We start from the raw sequence: 16,826 nt of genomic DNA, 5'->3' as shown, positions 1-16,826 counted from the left end.
GAATGATTCTAACTCATGTGGATTTTTAGAAATGTGAAGAAGATATTGAAATATTTTTTTGATAAATTTCCAATCCATTTCATCTTCCGAGATTTGAAAAGAAAGATTACGAAAAAGATCCCAAAATTGCGCAATAGATTCATCAAGTGTTTTTCGTAATTCCATAATTTTTTTATTAAGTGCTTTACGGCCATAACGGAAGAAATCATTACCTAACACTCAGATCTTGTGATTAAAAGAGTGAATAGAGGTTGTGGGCGATGTGAGACACCATTTCTAAATGTGTCATTCAAATGTGTGAGAGAATATCCCACAGGTAATTTCGTCCTAAGGGACTTCATTCCTTTCATAGAAAACTAAGAAGGCAACTTCGTGTCTTAACAGGGCTATTCCACCTTCATCGTTCTATTCAAGCCATGAAAAGCCATTGACGACATCCTCTGACACTTTGAAATCATGTGCATGAGAAAAACATGCCAGACTTGAGATTGTAATAGTATTGAATGATGTGCAGAGATTCAAATCAAACTTTGAGGGCTCAACTTGTCATTTGACCCTCCTTCTAGCACCATAAATGTTGACGGTGTTGGACCCACCAACATGTCAAGGGATCTCCTGGGTAAGAAATCCCAGCGAGACCTCAGACCATTTGGAGTAGGAGTTCTAGTAGTGGGTAGTAAAGTAGTGCCTTAACCATGGTAGAGTGCAGAGGTAAGTATGATAACTTTGTCAGAAGCAAGTGTGTGACCTTGTAACGAGTCAAGTGAGATGCATGGGGGTTCTAACAAACAAAGGGAAAAAGGAAGTGTGTCCCTTAGAAGCTTGTAATAGTACACAATCGGAAAAGAACACACGGGTGGAATGACATCACAAGATGGAAAGCAAAATAGTCCACAATCCAATGTGACAAGTTAATCCAAAAACACAACTCCAAAAGATTCATACAATTTCATACAAAATAGTTCATACACAAATGCGTAACTTAAATAACATACATTGCTAAAGCAATCAAAATAGTCCAACTACAATAAAAACATATCACTAGTACAAAATGGCTAATTAGTTACTAAAAAAATGACTAAAATTTGCATATAAATGACCATTTTTTAGTTGGTGGCTAATAGTGGCTAATTTATAGTCTCTTGTAACGCGAACAACTTTTAGTCGTTTTTAGATTGCTCATTAATTGGTTGTCTCAATTTTATCGTATAGTAGTAAATTTAGTCATTCACTTAGTCATTAATTTGCATAATTAATGACCAAATACACAACAAAATATACTACTATATGATCACCCAAAAAAACCAATTAATGACCAAAGAAATATGACCAAAATGTTGGTTGCATTAAAAGATATTGTAAATTAGCTACTAATAATCATATATATGCAAATTTTAGTCGTCGTTTGAAACCAATTAAAGACCAAAGAAATATGACTAAATTTTGGTCGTGTTATAAGATACTGTAAATTAGCTACTAAGAATGGTATATATGCAAAATGTAGTCGTCATTTATAATCACAAATTTATCGTTTACAGTAATCACTTATATTTTTTTTGTAGTTTCATATTCATTATATAAACAACTAATTTAGTAGTTAATATTCTTTTCACTTACTTTCATTAATAAAACTATAAATGACTAATTTAGTCGTATATTCATTTGTTCATTGTTAATCAATATAAACTACTAATTTAGTAGTTTTAGATTGATTTCATGTGTTCATTATTAATCAACAAATTAATTAGTATGATTTTGCAACTAAAAAAAATGTTATACAATGTGCACGTTCATCTAATATGAAAACAAAAAATTATATATGTTAATTACAATACTAAATAATATCAAGTACAACACTAAATAATTTCAACCACGTAAATTATATTATATGAAATGTCAAATATTACAACATGAGTTTCCAACTTAATATTGGTTGGACTACAATTTATACATAAAATATTGTTTCATCACTTCAAAACATTATCATTGTGTTTCCAAAGCATTGTAGGTGAATTCACAACTCTAAAAACTTGACAATTAGTCTCTATGTGTATATCTCATGCGATATATTGGCTTTAAGGGTATCACTAGACTAGTTCTCTTATCTTCTCTCTTTCTGCATTTGCCGCTTCAATGTTATTGGTCTGCTCTTTCTTCAACTCCTACTTCTTACCATCAATACTTAGTTCCTCTTCTGAAAATGAAAGAAGATACAATGAAGAGTATAAGACATGAAAGAAGATGAACGTTGGAATATCAACTACGTCAATGCTACTTTCCCGAATAAACGCAAGAAACTCAAACAAGTTTTATTCAATTGGGCGATAGTAGCCACTATGTTGTCGGATGACCTACATAAACAAAGCAAATAAAGTGTCACCATAGAAAATAACCCCTGAAAATCCTGCATCCAATAACAAAAATAATTATTTAAATTCTCATATATTAAGTGATCATTGACCAAAAGGGCATATATTTACTGAAAATGTGAAATATAGGCAAAATGTCTTCTTAAGCTAATACCCTTAACATATTCAAATGTCAAAATATCAATGATATCAAACAACTAAATTTAAGGACTATATTAAAAAAAATGAAGGAATCAATACAAAAAAGCTATACAAGCCTTTTTTCCGGCATAGAAAAGATACATTGTCACTTAAAATAGTTTTGAGATCTCCTTATCATGTGATCTAAATTTATGGCAAAAATATCAATCATGAAGCTCAGAAACTCAAACTAGTTTTATTCAATTGGGTGATAGTAGCCACTATGTTGCCAAATGACCTGCATAAACAAAGAAAATAAAACATCACCATTAAAAAAACATTTGAAAATTTTGCATCCAATAACGAAAATGGCTATTTAAATTTTCCCATATATTAACGGATCATTGACAATACTAATATGTACTTGTAGCAAAAAAAGGCATAGATTTACTAAAAATGTGAAATATAGGCATAATGTCTTCTTAATCTAAGACCCTTAACATATTGAAATGTCAAAATATCAATGAATTCTTTATATTAGACAACTAAATTTAAGGACTATATTAAAAAAATGAAGGAATCAATACACAAAAGTTGTACAAGCCTTTTTTCCAGCATAGAAAAGATACATTCACTTAAAATAATTTTGAGATCTCCTTATTATGTGATCTAAATTTATGGCAAAAATATCAATCATGAAACTCAAGGGAAATTTACCTATGTCACTTGCATTAAATAGCTTATGGAGCGCAGATGACCATCAACCAAGTCTACCACATGAATTAGTCTCGAACCTAATAGCATTGCAAGTACAGTAGAACAAAAATAAATAGTTGCAAATAGACAATCTAAAATGCGTAAACAAAAAAATGAGTGAGGAGTTAAAGTAGCATATTAAAGAGTTGACAATAGTCAAAAACATTTGCAAGCTTCAAAAGAAATAGGTTCAAAGATCTATGACCTATAAAATGGTCTCTTAAAGTTGTCCAAGTATCAATGTTCAATAAGTAGCAAGTATTGCATAATCAATATGTTCTAATATATAATAGTCTCATAAATTATCCTAAGAGACTGACTCTGCCACATACTAATATGACATTTTTGGAAAGATCTTATTCTGCTAGTAATTTCATGTGTGTAGATTCAAAACCACAAATTTCTATGTTATCTAAAAAACAAATTGGCATCTCTATAAAAATTTATAATAGCATCAAATATTGAATATAGTATTCTATCCTACCACTGTGCCATCCTTTGTTGGGAAATCATTACCATAAATGTTCAACATTGGTTGCCTACCATAACCACTTGTTGGATGAAAGCCATGAGGTTATTTGGAATTCCCTTCGGATATTCACTAATCTGGCTACTTGGGTGAGCTCCAACTGGGTTGAAGTAGCTTAGTAAAATCATTCTCCACTCTAGATCTAACTTATAAATATCATGGGCTATATCTTCAAGGAAGAGTTGAAGAAACAGATGGAAAAGTCATTAATTTCTGTAGCTACATGGTCCATCTAACCACTAATAACGAAATTATTTTAAGCAAAAAAAATGTAAGAATCTACTTAGAAAATATTAATAGTTATTAAAATAGCAATCGCACTCAACAACTAAAAAATACAATATGGAGATATAACTATTGGTGCACACATCAAGTTGAACAACATATCTTAGTGCATCCATAGGGATTCATTGCAGAAAGTTGGAAGTATTCTACACAAGGAATCACCTTGGGTTGTCCATAAACTGTAGCTGATGATGAAAAAACCATTTGATAAACATATTTGAGTAAAACATGATTACGCTTCAAGTTAAATTACTAAAAATAATTTATGAAATTAACATCTAGTAGTGTCATAACTGAGCAACATTGATACCCATATCCTTGTATGCAATGGACATACTAAAATGATCAAAATCATCCATAAATGAGCAGTAGACAACACCGATACACATATCCTTGTATGCATACTAAAATGGATCACAATAATCCCCAACTATCTTACTCACTTGCATCAGCTTCAATGAAAACATTTTATATATTGATCTCAGAGCAACACTAAACAGAGATGTTATCCTTCCTTATAATTTTCATTTTTTTCTCTATTGACCCATTTATTATGCCACTAGGGAGGAATTGGAAGCATCAAGATGATACACATCTTAATTAGAAAAAATAACAAAATATATTCTGAGATTCTATATCAAATTAAACATGAAACTTTCACACAATCAAAACAGATGACAAATTTGCTTAAAATCAGGAATTTTTGTGCTTGTATGCTATGAAACACAAGTATTTTGAAAATCCATACCATTACATATTTCATATCTTTAATCATAGTGAATCAAGTATCACAAAAAATTATGCCATTTTAACCAAATGGATGACTTATTTAGATCTAGGTGAAACAATGTAAATTTTTGAAAATTTTGCTCAAGTCAAATTGGTTTTATAATGCCCTCTTTGAAAAATATTTGGGAATTGATTTATGTACTTGTAATAAATCAGATAGAATATCAAAATGATGATTTGATTAACTAAAATATCTCAAATAATTCCTTGATAACTCTACTATCATTCGAACTCGTGAATTAGCTTGAGCTGGCGCCACGAATAACCACAAGGATAACAAATTTATGAGCCACTACATTTTGTGGTTGCACAAGTTTATTAGTTATTTCAGAATTGTTTCTAAAGTTGATCCAATTCTTACAAGATAAGAAAGTATCTACTAAAAAATGAAGTTAAAAAAGAAATCAAGAAAATCAAGGATATTTCAAATCCACATACTTCATCCTTCAAGGAATCAGATATGAATAGAATGAAGAAATAGCCATGGGATCACCATTGTCATCAATGTCCACTAATATGTACATCAAGTACTTTGAAAAGAAGGTATTAGGATCCCTTCCACTAAAACCAGATCAAAGGGACCAATTCATAGATGTATGAATATCGAATGCTCTCATGGAATGAAAATCATGAATGAATTTCTCAATCATCTCAACAACCAAAATGAAAGCATCAGATTCATGATGGAGGTGGAAAATAATAGGAGCATTCCCTTCATTGATGTTCTCATAAAAAATAATTAAGATGGATCCTTATTGGCTTATCCCATCAAGTTTACCAAAATAAAACCCATACCACTAGATACTTGCACGTAGATTCTCCTCATTATCCAGTGCAAAAACAAGTTGCAATCAACACTCTAGTAATGAGCCACTAGGATCTTTGAAGATGAGCATAGAGCAAGAACTACAACACTTGGAAAAGGTATTCAAAATAAATGGCTATAGTGAGAGACAATATAACAACACTCTCCTAAAGGCAAAGATGATCCCCAAAGAAGGCAGGAAGAAGAGAATGCAATATCAAAAATAACATTGCCTTACATCAGGGAGTGACATAAAATCACAAAAACTATGAAAAGGGGTAGTGCAAAATTCACCATCTCCCCCCAAATACCATACCAGGAAAGTTAAACTATGTAAAAGGCCTAATCAATCCTAAAATGAAGAAAGGCATCCACACTATAACATGTTCTTTTGGAAAGATTTACATTGCAGAAATTGGTAGGTATATGCAAACTAAACTTAAGGAGCACTATGCTAATATCATTTGATAACTCTACTATAATGCCTCTACATTGGCACAATTCTATAATATACACAATTATAAATATCATTAACAGTTGCAAGGTTTAGAATTACCTTTCTGCAACCATGTTTGGCCATAATCTCATATAGGTTTGAAGTGCCAACTAGATTGTTCTTATAATAATGTAATGGAATTGCTACACTTTCACCAACAGCCTTCAATCCAGCAAAATGTATCACGACATCAAATCTACACCATGACAAAGAAAAGCTTCTAATTATATTAAATAATTTACTACTCGTAAGGGTTCTGGTGCAACAAATGGAAGGATAGTACACAAAATCAAGAACAGAGAACCAGTCACCAACAACTCAACCATCGGAATAAGTAGTCTAAAGCTAGATAATATTTGACAGTCTGCAACTATCTCTAATTTATATATGGTGCTAATCAACATACTAAATTGTAGATGACAAAACACAAATTATGACCTAAGAAATCTTGAAACAAAATATAGCTATAGATGTCAAAAAAAAGGCATACAAATGGAATATGTAAAGGAATGATTCATAACATTTTATACCCAATAAAAACATCAAAATAACAACAATAAACATATAAAATTTGATTTAGTATCTAGAATGCAGAATGTAACATGCATAACCAAATATACTACTTACTTGGCTAATGAAAAAACCTTACTTATATCCTCTTTGTTGCAAATATCTCCCTGCAATCATAAGAACAGTTCACTTTGATTATTCCTATCATTTATAGTACCATTTTTTCTATCATTACACCCTAACCATAGTTTAATATATATTCAAAGATATAAGTGACTCTTCTAAGAAAACATAATACAACTAATTTACAAAGGAGACTTCACTGTTGCAAATGACATGCAAATTGAAGACTTGTTTTCCATGATGATGGATGTAATGTCCTCTCGAAATATCATACATTTTACAAAATTTACACAGTTCAATATCCAGAATTCCAGCATCATGGTTTTTTGTTGAAATCAATGCAATCCAAAGGAGGTGAAAGGTACAACTAGTTAAAATGATCTATCTAAAAAATGAATCTTCCCAAAAACCATAGTAATACAAGCCTTAACAATTTAAGAGTAAGTATATATTTTAAGAAAATACGAAAGATAGGTCAGATCATCTAAGGACTTATGCTCTGTCACAATGCTTACCAATTTGTTTTGTTGAAGTTAAAATTTCCTCAAATTTCAAAGCCTGCAACTGAAATCATAGTGTTTTATAGGAATTCATTCTTTTAACATGACTTTTTTGGGTTATATAAAAGTAAATTAAAATAAAATAAAAATTTGATACCTTCACCTGCCATACATTCTTGTCAATGCTCCCAATACATTCTCACTTGTTTTTGCTGCGAAATCGACTGTAATTTGTGTCCCTAAACACCAATGGAAGCTGAAAATTTGTTCCTAAAGCAATACAGTCTGTGCATTTTCCTGAAGAAATGCAATTTGTTCCTATGCTTAAAATACATGTCGTTGTTCAAAACCTGGAGATTTGAACAATTCCCTATGGATGTGCTTAAACCTAAATCAACCTGTCAGAACAATGATCTATGTGGCACTAGAAAAAACTACTGCAACACTATAACTCCACAAAATAAACAACTTCAAATTATAATTCTTAGAAATATCTACCAAATTTTTAGAAAAGAACCATTTCCTCCTACACTAATAAAACCTAACATTGAATCGTTCGAAGAATTCGTTTCCCTATACTAGCTAGAGAGAGAGAATAATAGAGTACAATGAATGTGCCATTATTGGTTCAATTCATATCTAAGGAAAATTATCAGGACTTGTCATAATTAAATATTGATTACCAACCAATCCTCAACCTGAGGTTAACTACTTCCTTCACTTGTCATCCCTGAGTCAGAGTTTTATCCATGGCACATTCAGACAATGGCTCACTATATTATTCTTATTACCGGGGCCACATGAATATCATTACATGCAGAGAAAGAGGACCCACATGTCGATTTTGTTGTTTCTTGTTCAATCTGTGAGCATGACACCCTCAAATCTAAAACACTTTAAACCCCAACCATGGAGTTGTTGTAGTAATAATCTTATCCATCCACCCACGTTACAAACAAAAACTTGTAGGTTCAACGCACTCAATCCAATGGAGATGGTAGTTTCTAGCTTTTGAAAGAAAACAACATCCATCTACATGAATACATAATACATAGATGTTTTTTAAAGAGATGGTAGTTTCCAGCTTCCGGAAGAAAATAATATTCATTTATCTAAATATATAGATGGTTTTTAAAGAAAATAAATAGCTAGTTGTGTAGATCTAGCTCGAGTTGTTTGGTGAAAAATCTCTTTTCCAACTGTATAGATTCAAGTATCTGTGAACAATCCATTTTCCGATAGTATATATTCAAGTATCCGTGAACAATCCCTTTTCCAACGATATAGATTCAAGTATCCAGAAACCCTTTCCCCAACTGCAGAGTTTCAGTCTCCAAAAACATGTGATATTAGATATTTGACATGTGATATTATCATCACAATTGTCATCTAAAAGATGTTAGAGATGATGTCTGAAACTAAATTTAAGGAGACAATTTTTATGGGTGTCTACTATAATTTAGTTGTAGGAATGTGCCTATGTGTCCTTTTCATAGGATTAAAAATTTGGGATTGAACCATGCCAAGGTACTTGGATTTCAGATCTTTTTCCAATGATTCATGCAGTAAAAAATGAATCGAAATTGTTCATTTTGATTTTACAGATGGATTCACAAATAATAAATATGTAGAGTATACGGATCAAGTTGTTTCAATCCTTGAAATTCTCACTAGATTCCAATAAAAAATATGTCAGTAAGCCCTTCCATGGCAAAAAAATAGTGTGATGTGGGCATTAATGATGGGTAAATTCTAGGTTTGCCACTGGAAAGTCATAATCTTACAGGGATTTTTGGTTTTGTGTAAATGTAGAAAACCATAGGCCTATGAAATTTAGAGTGCCCGCACTGCAATACATGAATGCATGGGATTTTTACACGATAGGATTTGGGGTCCAATCCTATGGAGCTTGCTTACATTGAATTGCATGCCCTATATTTGAACACTTGGCTACACCACCTCAGTGAAAAATATCTACATTCCTTCGGTTGGAACTTGAAAGCATTTAACTTCAATGAAATCCTTTTCTGGAATACTTTCTGACACAACTGTCTCAAGGTTTATCCATTTTTCTACTGGTCTGTGAATAGACATAGAGAGGATGGATGAGGTTGAGCAGTGCATGGAAAATATCCTGGTCGTAATGATTCTGGATAGGAAGTTGAGTCACATGAAAAAAGAAGCTGAGTTAATATGAAAACTTGACCCAAAATGAAATCCAGTAAATGGGTATGATTTACTAGTGGCATTTGAAAAGGAAATAATAGGATCTGAAGAGAATGATGTATGCCCTTTATATGTATATCACCACTAAACAAATTAGGACTAGGTAATGAACTCCAATTAGACTGAGATGCAGATGCAAATGTAGTGATAACTTGATGATCTATCATGTCATTAAAATGCAAAGGTATTGTAAATGACTGAAAGGCATCTCTAGTAGAAAAATAAGATGATGAATTGAATAGCTCGACCTTCATTCTCAGGTCAGCTATAGGCTGGGAAGATGAGCTGAAATTTTGAGGCAAAAATTCAACTCCACCATCATCAAAAGTGGGCCCATCATTCAAGTCAAAATCTCTCAGAACACATGAAGCTCCAAGGGACGATGCACTGGTGTCAGCCTTCAAAGTCAATCCAAAATTTTCAGCACTGATACCAAGAGGAATTTTGATCAGTTCATTCTCCCCACTATCATCAATGTGATTCAATTCTAAATATGACTTCAAAGGACTACAAGGCCTGGTAGGAGCAAAAGGTTCAACAATTGAAGATATAAATCTTTTTTGCTCATATCTCTGCATCCAAATCTTATTGATGGTTCACATATTTGAGAAGATAAATGCGTTGTTATTACCCCATCTTCATATTTTTTCTCATAAGCCACATTAAGATCAATATATAATGAATCTCTATTTCCTTTTCCAATTGAATTAAATGCATCAAAATATGAAATTGGTATTTTGGAGATAGGATGTTGAAGATCAATTATTTCTCTAGTATCTATTGGTCGAAAAGCACTTGTTGCTCCAGATCCTTTCTAGCCTAGTTCTCCTATGATTTTCACTGGATTTATTGAAGGAATGAAAGGTCCCTTTGACCTAGCAACCACTACAATTGGTGTTGCTAAGATAGTGCACAATACGGGAAGGGAAGAGAAGCACTTGTGTAAGGCACAATTGATAAATGAGATGCTAATGTGGATAGTGTTGCGTCATAATGACCTGCTTCATCCAGTTCAATAGATTCATTTAATTCAAAAGCAAGTATTTATGATGAATCATTGCTTTCATCATACTTTGCTAGAGGGATGGTTGTTGCCATAATTTGGTCAAAAGAATGCAATTCATCTGACCACGCACTCTATACTATTGTTTTCAAACAAAATTCTTGATGTTCTACAAATGTTGAAGATACAACTATAATGCTTTGTGGACCTTCATAACCAATATTAGAAGATACCTTTGAAAGCTCATTATGTTTGATTTGAACTTTCCTTTCAATGTCACAAATATCAAGAACAATACAAGATCCCTTCTCTGTAGTAACATTTTTCTTGTCATAACTAGTAGTCACACCAATTCCTTTATTTGCTACTTCTCTAGATGCCACAGTCTGCTCTGGTTCCATGCACTCTCTTTTTTCGATCAGAGTTTCCTGAGTTTCATGACTTATATGTGATGCTCCTGGCAACAAGAAGATGTTAATTACCTTTGTGTTCACCCTTTCCTTGGTCTTCATGTTCAATTCCATAGGTAGAATGATATTCCTTGGCATCAAGCCCGTCAGTACTTTTATTTTGTTCATAAGACAAACTTATATCCTCTACATCTTTATCAGGCAACTTATTATAGCTAGACTGCTTGTCATGGCCCTCTTCTTTTTCCAACCTTGTTTGCCACTTGATGTGTAATTTTCACAAAATTGTTGTCAGAAAGGCCTGCATGATAATTATTTGGCTCCCTAACATCAGAATTAGAGGCCCCTATGCATGGAACATATCCTTCACTTGGATTTTCTTGGTTTTCATTTCCAACCTCTTTTTCCTTTTCCAAGCAGTGTTCACTACTTCCTTGGTTGTCTCCTTGTACACTAATGCCCTTGACATGTACCTTTTCTTGTTGTAAATTAATTGCATCCTGTATTTGGTGTCCACCAAGTACCTCTTGTCTGTCTCTTCTCTCTAGTTCAGATTGTTTTTCACAGTTGAATCCAATCCATCTTTTCCTTTGATGTACAGTTATTCAACATCATAATAGAACTCATCCCTTGGTTGTTCCCCACCCTTGTTTGAACATGAGTGCTCTTGTATTCTGTCTTCAATAAGGCCCTTTATACCATCCCCTACCATAGCAACATTTACAGTTTCCAAATCCCTCATAGAGGAATTCAAAGCATCCTCCTTTTTACCAGTAAATTCCAAATTTTGAAATGTATCCAAGTTAGTTCTAGAAGCATCTCGATGATCCATGGAATAGTGATCATTCTTGTCTTTCTTCATATTCAACACATTTTGACCTACTACATCATCACTCCGAGGTGAATTGAGTTTGGATCCATAACCTGATAAACCATCCTGGCCTAAATTCTCTCATGTTCTCATGAAAGTTGTTACAGAATTGCCTACGACATTTGCATTCTCATATTTTGAGATTTCAGTCACAACTATGCTTGCTAGTAAATTCATCCAGCGTTCATCCATGCTACTATTTTTGCTTGAGAATGGATAGAGAATCCTTCACTGGTACCTTTTGAGTTCTCACTAGGTTCACAATATTTTCTTCTTTCTATCTCAACAGTCCCCTCTGCCAAGTCTTCCTTTCGCTTTTCCCTTTCACCAAGGTCTGAAGACAAAATTTGAGCTGTATTGCACATTTCCAACATTTTTTCACTATTTTCACCATTAATGCTACACTTTACTCCTCAATAGGTATAGAACTTATGGATTTGGTTTTATTTCTCTAGAAATCCTCTGTATTAACCTTTGGAGAGGAATTACCATCAAAAAGAATATTCAGTTCTTTTATCTTCCCATAGTGCACATCCTGTTTTTCTTTCTTTCTAGGAGAAATCCCATGGTTCCCAGGAATTGCTTTATCTACATTCAATCCACAATTTACACTTCTAGTAGGGCTTTAGGATGGGTTAGGAAGTCTTTGTATCAAGTATCAACCTCTGAATGTTATCCCCTTGGGAAATATTTATTCCCTTGTCACATAATTTTCCATAGTGTGATTCTTTCTCACCTGATGCATTTCTACTACGTGACTATGCTTTCCCAACCATGGATTCTTCGTGGCTCCCTAATAGAAGTGAACTCTGGACACTTTTGATTGAAATCTTACGTGGTGAACTACAAAAGAGGACTTATTACTAACTAAACATACCATATAACTCTGAGTATCTTGTTTTTTGAACTGGACTAGAAACTTTTGCAAATATATAATGAATCAAATACAAAATTTCCTCTTAATTGTAAAATCAAGCAGCAAATTTCCTTTTTTATTTATCAAAAAAGCATTGTTGGAACATGAACAAATTGATCTGTTCATTTAAAACATTCAAGGGATATAGGATCAACTATATCATTAAAACAATAGCATAAGAAAAAAAAGTAAAAATAATGACAAGATGTGGTGAAGTTTCAATGTCTTTACCAGATTGTTGTACTGCAATCATATCAGCTGAAGCAATCAGTAGCAACCGTACATAGTGGCACAAGAGTTGTGTCCCATCTTTGCCCATGGAATCTTGTTTGCCCCATGCAAAAGGAAAAAATAGATATTCCCTTAGTCCACTATAACATAAAGTTGCATTCTTCACCCATGTTTCTTTCTAATATTTTTCAACAACACCTTTAATGTCATTTTCAAATCAAGAACTAAATACAATTACAATTGTATTAAAGTTTGAATTGTTTAGGATGTAGAAGTACTCAAATATAGAGTAAAAGAGTACTAATTGAAAACAAAATTATAATAATAAGGTGCATGAGGCTTCATTACACTTTTAAACTTGAAGAATATAGAGATAATAAAACAAAAGTTCCTAAATTCCCAAACCATGCCAGTTTAATATAAGCTATCAACTCAATTAGAAAATTGGAAAATTCTGGAGAGGGAATGAGAGAAATTTAAAGCCACATGAAAATATCCATCCAACACTTCCCTCTGGGTTGATTAGAGGAAAATAGATGCATAACAAATTCTAAAGAGACACACAATTTATTATGAAATTTGAAATAAATTCATAGTATTACAATATCCTTGCAAAATGAAATGATAAGGTAGTCCTTGATAATTGATTTCAAATCCATTAGATGAACTTGCAATTTTTTTAGGAAAATGCATTTAACATACCAGGATCCATATGTTGTGAAAGCCAAGCCTTTCTTTTGTTCCAGCAAAAGCCTTCATAGTAGCAACAGTTAGCTACAACATCTACTTTGCTAAACATAGACACCCAGTTGTTGTCTTTGCATTTCCAAACATGTCTTGAAGTAAAGGATATTTTCTAAAAGTCTTTTGTTCCCCATTAAGAGATCATTTTCAAAGAACACTGGAAAGATCTCCTACATCAATCCTTATAACCATGTCCCTCAATTCACTTCTTTTACTATCAGACTGCCATTGTAGAAAAACCATAGCCTTAGCCTCTATCATGGAATCCTCCATGTTTTCTAGAATGTCAATGCTTCAAACAGATTCACAAATACCACTCATCAGTGCACCACTAACAGTATCAGGATGCTCTTTACAGGTTTCCTCCCCAGCAAAGAATAAAAAATTTTCTACAGGCCTACCCAAAACATCGTAGTCCTCTCCAAAAGCACCAAAGACAACATAAGAATAAGAACACCTATTGAATCGTCCACCACCTCAGTGTGTAGAAACAAATTCAATGGGTTTTGGTATAGTAGTTTCTCCAAAAAAAATTCAGAGGATCATGACTGCATGTTTAACATGATCGGAGGTTTCTAAATCCTGGCCATCTATTGCAACCTTTCCAACAACAATAGCAATCAAAACTAGTGCACCAACTCTTTTCTTCAGATTCCAAAACATAAAACATCATCCCCATAACTCTGTTCTCTTTGCAGTTGCCCCAAAATAATCCACACTCTCATCCAAAAAGACCTTCGGGAATCCCATAACTACCTTGTTCAAGACAAAAAATCCAAGTTGTTTAATGGAGGCTAATTTCCAATCTGGAAAATCTAGTGAAAACTCTTTTGTATTTGCTTTCAAGCAGCTAAGGGGTACAGTTATTAGAACTACATCACCAACAACTCCTAATTATTCTTAGTGCAAACTTTGACCTCTCTCTCTATTCCACCTTTTGACTTTGGGTCCTTTTGTAGAGTATGAAATCTCTGTTACAACATGACCTAGCTGAATATTAAGACCTTCAGTTAATGCCTCCATAATAGTGCTATAACCTCCTTTAATCATACAATGAGCTCCTCCAAAACCTCCGTAAGTATCATCATGATTCCAGTAAGGGAGTGAAACCCAACTAATTTTCGCTGCACAGCCATACTACAAATTAGAAAAATTCCAATCCATAACTCATCTCTCAAGTGGATTGAGGCTCTGCTATTCCATGTTGGAATTGTCAGATAAATTTAGTTTATTAGGTTGAGATTCCATGTTAATTCCATTTTCCATACCTGCAACTATTAAAATGTTACTTTCAGAAGCTGCCTTTATACGAGAATCAACTGTTGCACTCAGTGCCTCTAAGTCTCCTGCTGAGGAATCCTAAATTGTGCTTTGACATAATTGTTAAGAAGACCTTTACTGCTTGCCAACACTGAACCAGTTGAACTTGATCGAGTGATGTGTCACTTTTTTTAGAGAATGCTCTAACTCGTCATCCAGAGAAATGTGCATTGCTACATCTCCATTTTGAGCAATAAGAATCACCATATCATCAAGTGGTACATTATACTCTGCTTCAAGTGCCTCATCTAAGGTGGCAGGAACTTTTGACCAGTCACATAATCATATAGAGGGAAGTAACTATTTAGCACTGTCAACTCTAGGCCAAGTTGTGTACAAAGCAATGCAGATGGATCTAGTTTTCTTTCTGTTGTCACATCTACCTCGATGCTAGTAATAATGCTAACACCTAGATCCATCGGCACTCAGAGTGCTGAAAAATCTATATAAACTCTTCCACCTACCCTATCTCATGCTTCCAAAATAATTACATGACAATTTAGCCACTGTAAATGCCTAGCAACTGCTAGCTCAGAAGGCCTTGCACCAATAATAATTATCCTTTTCCAACTTTCTAAAATAGAATTTCCATCATTGGCTTGTGATGATGCATTTCACATGGATTCTTGTTTATCAATTTGTCAGTCCAATTGCAAATCATGCTTACGAAGATTATGCAAAACGTTTGCTCTATCAATATCACTAAACTCATCTTCACCATAAGAATTTTTTATCTGGTCCAAAGCATAATGAACTTTGAGTAATGGATCCACTTCAATTTTTACTCCATGATCCTTTCCTAAAAAAACTTCATTTTCAGTCTCAGCCAGAAATGTCTCTTGTTCCTAGCTTATCATCTTTGTGGGCAACAACAGATTCAATTTCCACCTCATTTTTCAAAACAGAGCTTCTTACAGCCTCCACAGTTAAATTCCCTGTTGTATTGGGTACAACCACTGTGGATCTGTCTATTTTCATAAGAGAAATACCACATTCTTCATAATCCATTTTATCTGATTCTATTGACCAAGAGCAGTCTCTGGAAGTTTGTTTCTCTTCACATATTCCACATTAAGCAACATTGTCTGGTTTTCACCTTCTACCTAAATTTGATTCTTCCCCTTGAAAGGTTTTCCTCATAATCCTTAATCTGACCAAGAATGAAAGAAACCTCCTCTTCTCCATCAATCCCTGTGTCGCCACAATTTTCTGTCTACATACTCTCTTTTGAAAGCTTCGGCTTTGGCTCAAAATCATCTTTCGTTTTTGGTTTTTTCACTGCAACACCAACATTTATATACCCCCGCAGTAATAATCATGCACATTGTGAGCCAAAAAATCTCTTCTAATTAGATTTAATTTTTTAAGGTTATAACAGATGCATGGAAATACATTAATGACTACCAAAGATGCAACTCCTTTGAAACAAGACAAATGCAGTAGGTTTATCAAGAATTTTATCATAAATCAAAGAAGAAAATAATTTTTCAAATAACTAATAAGGATCTAATTTGCAAACCTTGAATGGAAGAGGTTTTCTGAGAGTATTTCTTCAGGCTATGAGACAACAAAATGCTGACCTAAGTGCACCTTCTGCAGCCTTGTAGAGTGGATTCATAGGCAGAGTTTTGAGACAATTCTGGGCATTCACACATTTATGATTGGGTTTGGATTTTCGATAGCATTTCAGAATCCTTTTTTTCTGAGCACATATGAGATTGATACGCTAGTTATCTATGCTCTGCGGCCTATCTCAGTGACTGAAGGCACAAATATATGCACATCGAGCTCCAAAAATCAAACAAAAATTTGGGTAAAGGTGG

General features: G+C 33.5%; 2 pseudogenes; both read right to left on the bottom strand.

Moving 5' to 3' along the window:
• Window positions 1–3,611: 3,611 nt before the first annotated feature.
• Window positions 3,612–10,912, bottom strand: LOC149206332 (UDP-glucose 4-epimerase-like; annotated as a pseudogene).
• A 2,168-nt stretch (window positions 10,913–13,080) lies between these two features.
• LOC149206331 (lysine-specific histone demethylase 1 homolog 3-like) lies at window positions 13,081–16,315 on the bottom strand (annotated as a pseudogene).
• Between the last annotated feature and the right edge of the window lie 511 nt (window positions 16,316–16,826).

The sequence above is a fragment of the Pinus tabuliformis genome, chromosome 1_2 (genome assembly GCF_031772625.1).
Source record: "Pinus tabuliformis cultivar Carrire ecotype Pingquan chromosome 1_2, CPIR1, whole genome shotgun sequence".
Taxonomy (NCBI): domain Eukaryota; kingdom Viridiplantae; phylum Streptophyta; class Pinopsida; order Pinales; family Pinaceae; genus Pinus; species Pinus tabuliformis.
Note: the sequence above shows the minus strand (reverse complement) of the source record. Positions and strands in the feature narration are given on the sequence as shown.